Source organism: Aedes aegypti, chromosome 3 (genome assembly GCF_002204515.2).
Source record: "Aedes aegypti strain LVP_AGWG chromosome 3, AaegL5.0 Primary Assembly, whole genome shotgun sequence".
Classification (NCBI taxonomy): domain Eukaryota; kingdom Metazoa; phylum Arthropoda; class Insecta; order Diptera; family Culicidae; genus Aedes; species Aedes aegypti.
In genome coordinates this window covers 312,896,829-312,910,388 of record NC_035109.1, presented here as the reverse complement: position 1 = coordinate 312,910,388, position 13,560 = coordinate 312,896,829, and the positions used below count along the sequence as shown (strand labels likewise).

The 13,560-nt window shown below is 37.0% G+C and overlaps 1 long non-coding RNA gene across 1 annotated transcript; it reads left to right on the top strand.

Moving 5' to 3' along the window:
* Nucleotides 1–1,001, top strand: LOC5574206. Its single transcript, XR_002501565.1, has 2 exons — nucleotides 1–491; nucleotides 553–1,001. It is a non-coding gene; the product is annotated as an uncharacterized LOC5574206 (long non-coding RNA).
* The last annotated feature ends 12,559 nt before the right edge of the window (nucleotides 1,002–13,560 follow it).

Genomic DNA, 13,560 nt, shown 5'->3' with positions numbered 1-13,560 from the left:
GTCTAACTATGAAGCCAAAAATTGAATGTTTGAGTAGATTTTATTCTTTTCCTAATGTATGAATATCACAGTATAGTTTAGTCAGTTATTATTATTTATTAGGTGATATGAATAAAACCGAGCATTTGCTCATGCTCAACCTGGTTTGAGTAAAGTAAAGTGTCTGAGCATTTACTCAAATCCGTATGAATAAAGTGGTACTTTGCTCAGAGTAAGTTCGAATTTCGAACTTAGCTTTTACTTTGTCAAAAATCTTGTTTTTGTTTATGCTTTTTGATTTTTTTTGCGAAACATAAAAAGAATGCCAATAGTGCAATCAGTATGTAGTGGTTTCGCGAAAAAAATAGTATGAAAGTGGAAAAGTTTGAGATGTACCATTTACTGCCAGTTGCTGATGGAATCACACACCCCGGCGAAAAACAATTTTCAGCATCCCACCTGCCGGGGAAGCGTCGGTGAGCGCAAAAAATGGTCCGCCCGCAACCGCAACGGTAAGTGTTTAGAACTTGGTGTTATTTTGTGATTTGATTTTTTACTATCCATCCCAAACAGCCTTCACCGGTGAACAGTCGATTATCAAACCAGAAAGAGACGGTGCCCTCGGAACGGGCCTACGGAAATGGTACCCAAGTAAATGCCAAGCCTGTGGGGTGGATTAAATGCCACTGTCAACAAGCATCAGCACCAGAAAAACCACCATACACACACTGGACAAGGAAAAGCAGATCAAACTGGGGGCAACTAGCGGACAATTCGGCTTCTTGAGTGAATTCAATATGCCACAGGCTACCGGATTGAAGGACCATGACCTCACTGTCGCAATCCATAATTCCTGGCTGCTGAATATATAAATAAACTGTGCTACAAACCCACTACAAATGTTGAAATTTTAAACAGTTTTCACAGGTAGGCATGAACCAATTGTGCTTAGAGACCTTTCTAATAATATTTTTGAAGTTCACCAAAAATATAGGAATCTGAGCATAATCTCAAAGAGAGAATCTATTAGTTTCACCAAGAACCCGTGACAGATTTAGCAAAAATCCTTTTCTAAAGAACATTCCCAGATAAAAAAAATCTTTCTGGCGTTACGTTTAAAAAGAAGCGGAGTCTACCTTTCACCTTCGTGTCGTTAAAAATACTTCTGCAATTATTAAATGAGAGTTTTATTTGCCAATTAACCATTTTTGTAATCGTTTATCTTGCGGGAAGTATGAAAATAATCTACCTACCTATATCCTGAATGCCGAGAAAATTTCCAACACAAAATGATCCTCAAACGGTGGGATATGAATCCACAATCATCAGCATGGTTATGCCAATAAGCTGCACGTTTACCGCTACAACTATTTAAGCCCTTGAAACTACTAGTGGTTTTAAAATATTCAGGATTATTTGAAGGATTCGTCCTAGAACGTTCCATGAGTTCCTAGAGATTCTTGGGAAAATGAATTTTTCAATAATCTCCTTTGATAATCTCTTTTGATTTGATCTAACCAGTATACAGTATGGCCCATAAAAAAATGCGAAAATTGTTTAAACGTGAATTTAGCATCTGCAAGCGTTAATTTCATTGTTTTTGTGAGCAAATTTAATTCCTGATTATTTATTTTTTGTTAAAGTTCAATATAACAGTTTTTGAGGAAGAAAATTGTTCATTCGGTTAGAGACAACTTAGATCAATACTGGCTCATAGGTTTTAAGAAAAACAGAGTCGATTATCACACTTATTTTCTTCTTCCTGGCATTAACGTCCGCACTGGGACAGAGCCTGCTTCTCAGCTTAGTGTTCTTATGAGGACTACCACAGTTATTAACTGAGAGCTTTCTTTGCCAAAGTTTCCATTTTCGCATTCGTTAATCGTGTGGCAGGTACGATGATACTATATGCCCAGGGAAATCAAGAAAATTTCCATTATGAAAAGATCCTGGACCGACCGGGAATCGAACCCAGACACCTTCAGCATGGCTTTGCTTTGTAGCCGCGTACTCTAACCACTCGACTAAGGAAGGCCCGCAACACACACTTATACGAAGGTTCAAACACGGCTCTCCAGAATGGGCCGTATTTTCTAACATATGTTCAAGGCTCCAATGCTCCAGGTATCAATCCATTCTAACATTTGATATGGGCGAATGCTGAAGACAAGGACTATTAAGAATCTCACCCCATCGCTGATGTTTTAGAAGCTTGTATCAACAGATATATTGAACTCTATGACTGCCTGATAAAAATTTGAACTCGTGAACTCGTCTTAAGCATAAAACGACCATAGTAGTTGAATTTGTCGCGTTAGCTCTAATGTTAGTAAATTATTTAACCAGGGATTTCTACATTTATTCCTTCTTCAATTCATATAGGTATTACGTTAAAAATTCTCCAGGAATTTATTTAAAAATCGTGTTATTCTAAAGATTATTCGAAAATACAAATTTTATCAACTTTGCAATTTCGATAGATATATATTATAAAATAGATGAATTTCATGATGCAGAAAGTAGAGCAATCGATTAGTTACAATAATCGACACCGTTCATTAAAAAAGTACTAGCTCTGTAGGTGAATTCCGGCGAACAATTTCTTCGGAGAGAATAAATTTCCTTCCATTACTCACCAGCCAGAAAATTTTCTTTTCTTCGAAGAATATGCGTGCCGGAATTCGCCTACTTGCCACAGCACCGATCAATTGTTCTTGAGAGTCCGCCAGGATGTTTGAAAAATTACTCAGTTAGTCATCCGTCTTAAAAGTCTTCCGGTCATCCTTTTTAGGGGCTGTCCATTAATTACGTAAGGGTTTATGGGGGGAGGGGGGGTCTGAGATTTCTTACGCGCCATACAATTTATTTTTAATTTTCATACAAAAAAATCTTACCATGGGGGGAGGGGGGTTGAAAAACCCCGAAAATTGTCTTACGTAATTAATGGACCACCCCTTACCCTATTTACAAATATAAATATAACTTTCGTGCTTATTTATTTTCAACTGAGCATGGTCAGTAGGTGACTCAGGATTTTCTGAGCATTTACTCAGCTTTTACCGCTTTATTCATACGAATTCGGATGTTCGAAAAGTAAATGCTCAAATTCTCAGTTTTATCATACCAACTCGAGTAAATGCTCAAGAAAATAATTTGACAGGTGGATTTGAGTAAAGTAAAAGCTTTTGCTCAGTTTATTCATACGACCTATTATTTTACAAAAAAACGTGATTTTAGGCCCAAATATTCAAAATTCTTCTCAAGTTAGTTTTTAAATAAATATGACTAAACCTGTAAAGTACTGCTTATCACAAAAAGTTTATTGATTTGCTATCAAAACTCTACAATTTAAGGGCCCATTCACAAATTTCATAACGCTGAAGGGGGTGGGTGGGTGTCCTCGTGCTGTTACTGCTCATACAAAATTTGTAAAATGTTCATACAAAAAGCGTTACGAGGGGGTGGGTGGGTGTCGAAAATGGCCATTTTTGGCGTTATGAAATTTGTGAATAAACCCTAACATATCTTCTCCTTCTTCGTGGCATTACATCATCAGGCTCCATTCACAAATTTCATAACGCTGAAGGGGGTGGGTGGGTGTCCACGAAATGTTACAACTGTGACATGTGCACAGAGCCGTAGCGTGGTGTCATGGCGCCCTTGGCGAACTACAATTTGAGCGCCCTAAGTCAAAGCTCAGCTATTTAATAACATTTTACAAGTTTGAATAAAACATATAAGAAAATATCGACGATACTTTTCAAAATTCTAAGGTAAATTCATGATAAAGCTTAAGAATTAACTAAAATTTAGAAGACTTGGCAAAAAAGAATACAAAATGTTTCAACGTTTATTTAGAGTGGAGATGAATCGAAGCTACTCCTCAAATCTTTAACATCATAAATTTAGACAACCAAATAGCGGTTCAAGCTGAAAACTTAACCAATCGATCACCATCAGTGAGTAACTGATAAATCTGATATTGAGTTTGAATGGCTGTCTGATTGTCTAGCTTTGTGTTCTTGTAGATTTGAGGTGTGGCTTCGATTTATCTTCAGCCGAACTGTCTGTGAATCAGTCAGTCCGGAGCATATCTAGAAGATTTTGTAAGATGAAGATGAATCGAAGCCTCACCTCAACTCTTCAAGCGCACAAATCTACAGAATCGGACAATCATTCGGACTGAAAGTTTGATAGATAGATCAATCGTTGAATCAAATTTTCAGCTCAAAACACTGTCTGGTTCTTCAGATGTGTGCTCTAGAAATTTTGAGGTATGACTTCGAAGCATCTTCACATTTAACAAATAGTTTATAAAATTACTGTTTTCGGTCAACTGTATTCGCTGAACATTACTAAAGGACCTATGTGCAAATGAAAGATTATATCCTCTCTCGCTCTCTTTCGATTATAACATTGGAATACTAAAGCTTTTGGGAAGTTCTTATTGAAAGGCAATTTCATTGAATAGCGTTTCACAAGGGTGGAGGGCGGCTGTCAACTGGGAGTAAAATTGAAAAGCCGCCAACCTAAGTCCAGAACCAGTTTTAAGGCTTAACGCGGAAAAGTAAAAATCATTCTTCGCAAAATTACAGGTAATCAATGCGCTTGAAAGAAATTGTTTGCAAGCACTTATTTGCTACGTGCTACTGCAGCGCGCTGTTGGCAATTTAATCAGAAAATTCTGCTAAATTCCCAAAAAAGATGTTTGCGAGAAAATTGATTACGCCGTCACCATTGTTTGGTCGTTATTTTGTATGGTTGTTTACATTTTAGAACCAGCGACACGTCGGGGTAGCAATAAAGATCCGCCAGTTCCACCCTTGGCGTTTCAAACAAAAAAACGCAACAGAAGATGTTAATGTGACTCAGTTATTGATTGAAGAGAAAGTAAACAAAGAGATAAGATAGGTCATTTTGAAAAGATGCGCGAATTATTCGCAGAAACTATTGGATTTATTAACTGAAATCAACCTCAGTAATATTCATATTATTAAATGAAGTATTGTAAATATTGTTGAACCATCTTTTCAACGTTTTTTTTAGTACATTTGTTTAATATTGCAAAGGAATCTTTTACTGCAATCTATTAGCTACATATTGTCGACCTAATCCAGAAATTTCCTTGCGAATTCGACCTCGGTAATTTTTTTAATTATTTTCTTACGCTACTCTTTCAATAAACAATTTTTCAATTTTGAATTTTGATCCGAATAGGCCAATCGAAGCATATTCGGAGAGTGTAACAAGTCCCGAACCATAACAGTTCATGGCACATCGCAATCGGAGAGCCCTATGAATGTAAACATTGTGACTCTCTTGTTTGGTACGCGGCACGATAGCGTTAAAGAGCAGCAACTGTCAGTGCGCATCGTACCTTCGTGCTGTGCGTACACGAATTCTCTCTGCTCTTGGAAGTTTTCTTAAAAACTACCTAAAGCAATAAAACAGTACTTTTCAGTGCTAGACAAACAGTACTTTTCAGTGCTAAAATTAAAAACGGTACTTTTCAGTGCTACTTAAACAGTACTTTTCAGTACTATTTTTTCTACTATTGATCCCTTTACGATCCTTGTTTGGACCCGTGCCTTCGATTTTTCGTTGGACCCGTTGGCGAAAGCTAGCGGTGGTAATCCTTCTTGGACACCGTCTAGGGAAAAAACCTCTCGAAGGTCACGTCTTTCTCGTTTATTAACTAAACATGGTATCAACAACTAACAAAAGGAAGGGTGAATCTCTGAATTCACTACTTCCTTCCAAAAAAGTGGGTTTTAAAACTGTCACTACACGTGGCAAGAATGGAAGAAAGGACGCTTCCCCGGAATGCGAAGTTTCTTCCAAGGGTGAAATGAATAATTGTATTGAAATGAGCAATCAGTTCGATGCTCTAGACAAATTTTCCGAACACCAAATCGAAGCAGCCTCTAGCCCAGGCTCTTTGATTCAAGTGAGGAAGCAAAGAGTGCCGCCTATCGTGGTCAGTTGTTCCGAATTTGGGGGATTTAGGCAGGAGATCTTGAACTCCATTAGGGGAATCAAGGTTTCCTTCCAAATCGCAAAGAAAGGAGACTGTCGCGTTTTGCCGGAAACTCTTAAAGATCGCGAACTTCTTCTCAGATATCTTGAAGAGAAGAAGCACAAATTTTTTACTTATGACGACAAAACTGAACGTTTGTTCAAAGTCGTCTTGAAAGGTCTCTCAAGTGACTATAAGTCACCTGAAGAGATCAAAAATGGAATAAATGATTTACTTGGATTTTCACCAGTCCAAGTAATCATTATGAAAAAGAGAACCCAATCTGGCATTGTTCGGAAAGGGCTTTCTCAAGAATATTATTTAGTTCACTTTAACAAAAAAGAACTAAATAATATTAAAGCTTTAGAAAAAGCTAAACTTATGTTCGATGTCCGTGTGACGTGGGAACATTTCCATAAACCTGGAGGAAATTACCAGAACCCCACTCAGTGCCGTCGGTGCCAAAAGTGGGGTCATGGTACAAAAAATTGTCGCATGGATGCTAAATGCATGATTTGCGGAGGTTCTTCTCACGCTAAGGACGACTGTCCTGTAAAAGAAGATACCAGAAAATTTCAATGCGCCAATTGCAAGGGCCCTCACAAAGCTAACTTTTGGGAATGCATTTCACGCAAAAGAGTCGTTGAGGCTCGTGCCAAGCAGATGAAGGATAATATCCGTTACGATAACGGTCGTTTCCGGAATTTGCCTGGTAGAGTATCGAACAATGCTCATTTTTCAGTTAACGATCGCTTGATTAGGAATCATACCCACCAGGAAGATCATAATCATGCTCATTCACAAACAAATTTTAATCCGTCGGGTAGCCGTTCGAATCTTTCAATTTCGAATGTATCTACCCACGGTAAATCCTTTGCCGATATCGTAGCAGGTAATTTGAACTCTTCCCCTGTTCGTTCCATGAGTACCCATTCTACTTGTTTCAAATCAAATGGAAAAAAACCCTACCGCCACAGGTAACTCCTACCCCGCTTCTTCGTCTACCGAAAATTCCAATGGGAAATCATCAGATGATATGTCTGCCTCTGATTTTAATTTTCTAACTGAACAATTGAATCTAATGATTGATGCAATGTTCAAAGCCACCACTATGACTGAAGCAGTCCAAGTAGGTGTAAAATTTACAAATAAAATTGTTATTGGATTACGTTTTTCTAATGGATCCAAATAATAATTTAAATATTTTAAATTGGAATGCTCGTTCTCTGAATGGTAAAGAGGACGAGCTGTTTAATTTTCTTACAGCTAATAAAGTGCATATAGCAGTTATTACCGAAACTCATTTAAAACCTGGATCCAAATTTAAAAAAGATCCTAACTTTTTTGTTTATCGTAATGATCGACTTGATGGGGCATGTGGGGGAGTTGCAATCATCATTCATAGGCGTATAAAACATCAACTGTTTTCGTCATTTGAAACTAAAGTTTTTGAAACTTTAGGTGTTTCTGTTGAAACACAGTTTGGTAAATATACTTTCATAGCTGCCTATTTGCCTTTTCAATGCTCTGGACAGCAAGTTAATTGGCTTCAAACTGACTTGCGAAAATTGACTCGCAATAAGTCAAAATTTTTTGTCATTGGTGACTTTAATGCCAAACATCGGTCATGGAATAATTCTCAAAGTAATTCCAACGGCAGAATTTTATTTGATGAGTGCTCTTCAGGATATTTCTCAATTCAATACCCTGATAGCCCTACATGTTTTTCCTCTTCTAGAAATCCATCTACGATTGACTTGGTCTTAACCGACTCTAGTCATCTTTGTAGCCAATTAGTTACTCATGCTGATTTTGATTCTGATCATGTCCCTGTTACATTTCAAATATCGCATGAAGCGATTCTCAATCCTATCAGCTCCACTTTCAATTATTTACGAGCCGACTGGAATATATATGAAACGTATGTTGACTCTAATCTTGATGTTAACATTTCTTTAGAAACTAAAATTGATATTGACTATGCTCTTGAAACTTTAACAAATTCCATTGTTGAAGCCAGGAACATTGCAATTCCAAAATGTGAAGTAAAATTTGAATCCGTGATTATAGACGATGATCTTAAACTCTTGATCCGTCTTAAAAACGTGAGGAGAAGGCAATTTCAACGCACTCGTGATCCTGCTATGAAAATTATATGGCAGGATTTGCAGAAAGAAATCAAGAAACGTTTTGCAGATTTAAGAAACAAAAATTTTGAAAATAAAATTTCTCAATTGGACCCCGGCTCTAAGCCCTTTTGGAAATTATCTAAAATCTTGAAAAAACCTCAGAAGCCTATACCGGCATTGAAAGAGGAAAACAAATTATTACTAACTAATTGCGAAAAAGCTCAAAAACTTGCTATGCAGTTTGAAAGTGCTCACAATTTTAATTTAGGACTTACTAGTCCAATTGAAAATGAAGTTACTCAGGAGTTCGAAAATATTCTCAATCAAGAGAACGTTTTCGAAAATGCCTGGGAGACTGATTTGGAAGAAGTGAGAACTATTATTAAAAAAATCAAAAACATGAAAGCTCCTGGCGATGATGGAATTTTCTACATCCTCATCAAGAAACTTCCAGAAAGTAGCTTATCATTTTTAGTTGATATATTTAACAAATGTTTTCAATTAGCATATTTTCCTGACAAATGGAAAAATGCTAAGGTTGTTCCAATTTTAAAACCAGACAAAAATCCTGCAGAAGCTTCTAGCTATCGTCCAATCAGTTTGCTTTCCTCCATCAGTAAACTTTTTGAAAAGGTTATTTTGAGCAGAATGATGGCCCACATCAACGAAAATTCAATTTTTGCCAATGAACAGTTCGGATTCCGCCATGGACATTCGACCACTCATCAACTTTTACGTGTAACAAACTTGATCCGTTCCAACAAATCTGAAGGCTACTCTACTGGTCTTGCTCTTCTAGACATAGAAAAAGCATTCGACAGTGTTTGGCATGAAGGTTTGATTGTAAAATTGAAAAATTTTAATTTTCCAACATACATTGTTAGAATAATTCAAAGTTATCTGTCAAATCGTACACTTCAGGTTAATTATCAGAACTCCAGATCTGAAAGACTTCCTGTAAGAGCTGGTGTTCCCCAAGGCAGCATCTTGGGACCAATATTATACAATATTTTCACATCTGACTTACCTGAGTTACCTCAGGGATGTCAAAAATCTTTGTTTGCGGATGACACAGGCCTCTCCGCCAAAGGACGAAGCCTGCGTGTCATCTGTAGTCGATTGCAAAAAAGTTTGGATATTTTTTCTTCATACTTGCAAAAATGGAAGATTTCTCCTAATGCTTCCAAAACTCAACTAATAATATTCCCACATAAACCAAAAGCTCTTTATTTGAAACCTTCAAATAGACATGTTGTCACGATGAGAGGGGTTCCAATAAATTGGTCAGATGAAGTTAAGTATCTAGGACTCATGCTAGATAAGAATTTAACTTTCAAAAATCACATTGAGGGCATTCAAGCCAAATGTAACAAATATGTAAAATGTCTCTATCCACTTATTAATAGAAAATCAAAACTTTGTCTTAAGAACAAGCTTTTGATATTCAAACAAATTTTCAGGCCAGCCATGTTGTATGCTGTACCAATATGGACTAGCTGTTGTAATACCAGGAAGAAAGCTCTGCAGAGAATTCAAAATAAAATTTTGAAAATGATTCTGAGGCTTCCTCCCTGGTATAGTACCAATGAGTTACATAGGATATCCAATGTTGAAACATTGGAACAAATGTCAAATAAAATAATCAATAATTTCAGGCAAAAATCGTTACAATCTTCTATTGCCACGATTAATGCGTTATATGATTAGGTTAAGTTAGGTTAAGTATATTAAAATCTTTTTTTTTCTCTTATAAGCAGGTGAAATCAACTCACCTGTAAAAAATCTGAACTGCTACGGCAAATGAAATGTAATATGTTGTTAACAAAATGTTAATAAAATCTTAGATTTGTTTTACCATAGGATGATAGTGTTGTCTAATAACACAGAACACCTAGATATAAGAAATAATGAATGTAATGTTTGGAATGATACTAATAAAGAAATTAAAAAAAAAAAAAAAAAAAAAAAAAAAAAAAAAAAAAAAAAAAAAAAAAAAAAAAAAAAAAAAAAAAAAAAAGCAGCAACTGTCAAAGACTGACCGTATCGAGCCATTCGGGTGATTTATGTTTCGCATAAAATTTGTAATAACTTTCATATTTTCTGGTAATGCAGCCATTAACAACCTAATTATAATCTATTGGATCATTGAACACACCTCTAGTTGCAAACATAGCACAGAAAATGGAAAATATTCGCCTCTGTTTCTTGATCAGAATGAGAGTGGGTCAGCGAATGTTACAAATGTTGAAACACAGTGATCGGCTCCAAACAATGGGTGGTGTGTGTCTGTCTTGCTTTCGTTCATGGCTCGTTATGATCCACGGCGGTTAAATGGGATGAAATTATGGCTCGTGTGTCAATGATCGTTAAATTTTCCAAAGCCTTGAGAGTTATGTACGGCTTTTCAAGGATTTTTTTTAGAAACAAACGAGTACTGTTATTGTTAGGAACAATAGCCTATTATATGTTCTAATTTCAATGTTATACAATTTTATGAAAATCCCGTTCGCCAAAAATTCTTTCTTTGCCGTTAAGCCTTCAATTTTTAAAGTGGTTCAAGACATCAACGGATTTTCTTAAAATATTTTCTGCCACAACTGATTTTCAAATTATTGTCATGAAGAATTATATGAAGAAATTTGTAATGAATTTGAAAATAATAAAACAATATCTAAAGAATTCACAATTAATCTTGTGGGATGTTTTCAAAATATTTTGCTTGTATCGATTCAGAAAGTGTTTCAACTGTTCTTGTTTTTAACAAAGATTTTTATCTCGAAATTTTTCGAAAATTTTACCGAATGCGTAACGCATTTTGGCGCCCCCTGAAGGCTTGCGCCCTTGGCGGTCGCCAACCTGGCCAACCGCACGCTACGGCACTGCATGTGCATTCAACATGTCATTCCTATTCCTACATTTTAGCATATCCAGCAGACCACACCAGTGGAAACATGCGATCGTAAATTACCGTCATAGGCATTGAACCATCAGTTCAATGCCTGCTCAAAATAGTCAGCACTTATGGCAACTGCCAGAAGTGTCGGGTAACAATTTATTGAACCATGCTGTTGCCATCCGCAGGCATGGCCCTTTTTGGAATACTCTATCTTTCTCTTTTCCGCATGCATCGATCACTGATAGGTGATCGCCTACATGCTGTTTCACATAGATCGAAGCTTCGAGTGTCTCCAGTAGGACCTTGTAACAAATCAATTTGAAATAAAGAATCATTCTTGACTGGAAAGCGCGAGAGTTCATACCTCTAGTGATGACAATCGTCCAAGTAGTGAAATGAACGTTACATGGCGAACCGTAACTAGTCGAATCTGTTAAGTGTTGTGTTCAAGATGGAGAAAAATACGAAATTAGGACTTTGTTTAGTGCTTATCTGTGTCGCAAGTGGGTTCATGTTAATTGAATTTTTATCTGCTTACCTCAAAGATATGAAAGCGATAAATGATATGGCTAAAAACGCCATCCACTAGAAAAGTTATTCCCCCAGACAATGGAATTTGAACCATTGAAACTCGAACGCAAAGCAAATTAGTGAATGAACAAAGTCCCAAAATGGGCAAAACTAATTCGAAATCGAACGTTGTACATAACGCGGATCCTCAGATCCGAATCGTGAATAATCAAGAAATTCATAGTGAGTTCCACGAAGAACATGCAATCAAGCTGAACATTATTCTGGTGGTTGTATCGGCTCAGCTTATTTTAGTTGTGTACAAAATGTGGCGCAGAAGAGTACAACAAAAAGCTATTAGAAAAATTAAATCTATCGCGGAACTAGACAAAGTCTAGTACAAAATCGAACAAATAAAGACAATTTGCAAGTGCGCAGAACGACCCGATGGTATCTTAATGATTCCTGATAAGGTGAGGAGAAAAATAACCTGAACCAAAACGAGCGTTGAGGAGCGCGCCTCCCTCGTTCGTCATCAACGCGAAAAACAACTCATCAATGGGCGTTGAGGAGTGCGCCTCCGCCCCATCAAACGAGTGTTGAGGAGTGCGCCTCCACCGTTAGGCAGAATTAGCTGTAATCTATGTAAGTAAATTTTGCCTGTAAACAATTGTAACCAACAAAACAAAACAAAACAAAAAAATTTTGTCCATCAATGGAAGAATTGTTTATCAAGTTAAAAAACGTTTTATTAAATTTTAAAAAAGCACCAAATCGTCGATACTCAGCGACGCATTTAACAAGAGTATCGAAGTTAAGTAAAATATTATACAACAAAATTTTAGCTAATCTAGTGAATTATTCAGTAAGTGAACAGACAATTTACAAAGAATCAGCTTCCAAGATTTTCACAGAAATCAGTGAAATTTTAGACACTAAATTGGGTGTACCATCGAAAACATTACCATCCTTCAAAATATTGTGTAAAGTTATATGCATATTTCTTAAATCTTATAATAGAATCAAAATGACTTCTATAGCTGAAACAATTAAAATCGTGGCAGCACTTGTTCCGCAATACAGCGGATCGGTGGATAAACTACCAGCTGTTATATCTGCGCTTACTGCTCTGAAATCGCTTATTACGAACGATAACAGGGCAGCGGCGATTCAAGTCGTGCTATCACGTTTCGATGGCAAAGCGCGCGCCGCGGTAGGTGACAATCCTGCTACAATAGATGCAATAATAGACATACTGAAAGATAAGTGTGACAAAAGACCACATCCGGAAACGGTAGTGGCAAAGCTGAATGCAGCAAAACAAACCGGTGACATAAGTCAGTTTGCGCAACAAATAGAAACGCTCACTACGGAGTTAGAAAAGTGCTACCTGGCAGAAAATGTCCCGGTTAACACTGCTACTAACCTAGCCACAAGAGCCGGTGTAAAAGCTCTCACTGCTGGTATTCGCAGCAGTGAAACTAAAATGATTTTAAAAGCAGGACAATTTAACACGTTATCTGCTGCAGTTGAAAAGGCTATCGAAAACGAACCAACCAAAGAGCCACAGAGCATTTCGCAAATGATGTATGCGAAAAGAGGTAGTTTTCAGTCACGTGGTAGAGCAAATACCAGACAAAATCATAATCGTGGATTTAATAGAAATAATAATGCCCAAAACAATTACAACCAGAGCCGAAACAATTTCAATAGGTTCCAAAATAATTTTTACCGTGGGCAGCAAAACACGTTTCACTCTCGAGGAAACCCGAGAGGAAGAGGAAGACACATCGGTCATTCGACTTACTATGCACATACACAGTACCCTCCAGAAAATGCTCAAGAAAGGCAACAACTAATTCCTACGTATCAAATGCAGCCTACACAGCATTTTGCAGTCCAACAACCTCAAAACGTACAAAATAATAGTGATATCCACCCTTTAGGGGTACCACTCGGGCGGCATATACAATAAATGTGACCGCCACCAACTACGTACAGCTAATGCTCGATATGACAGATTCCCAATC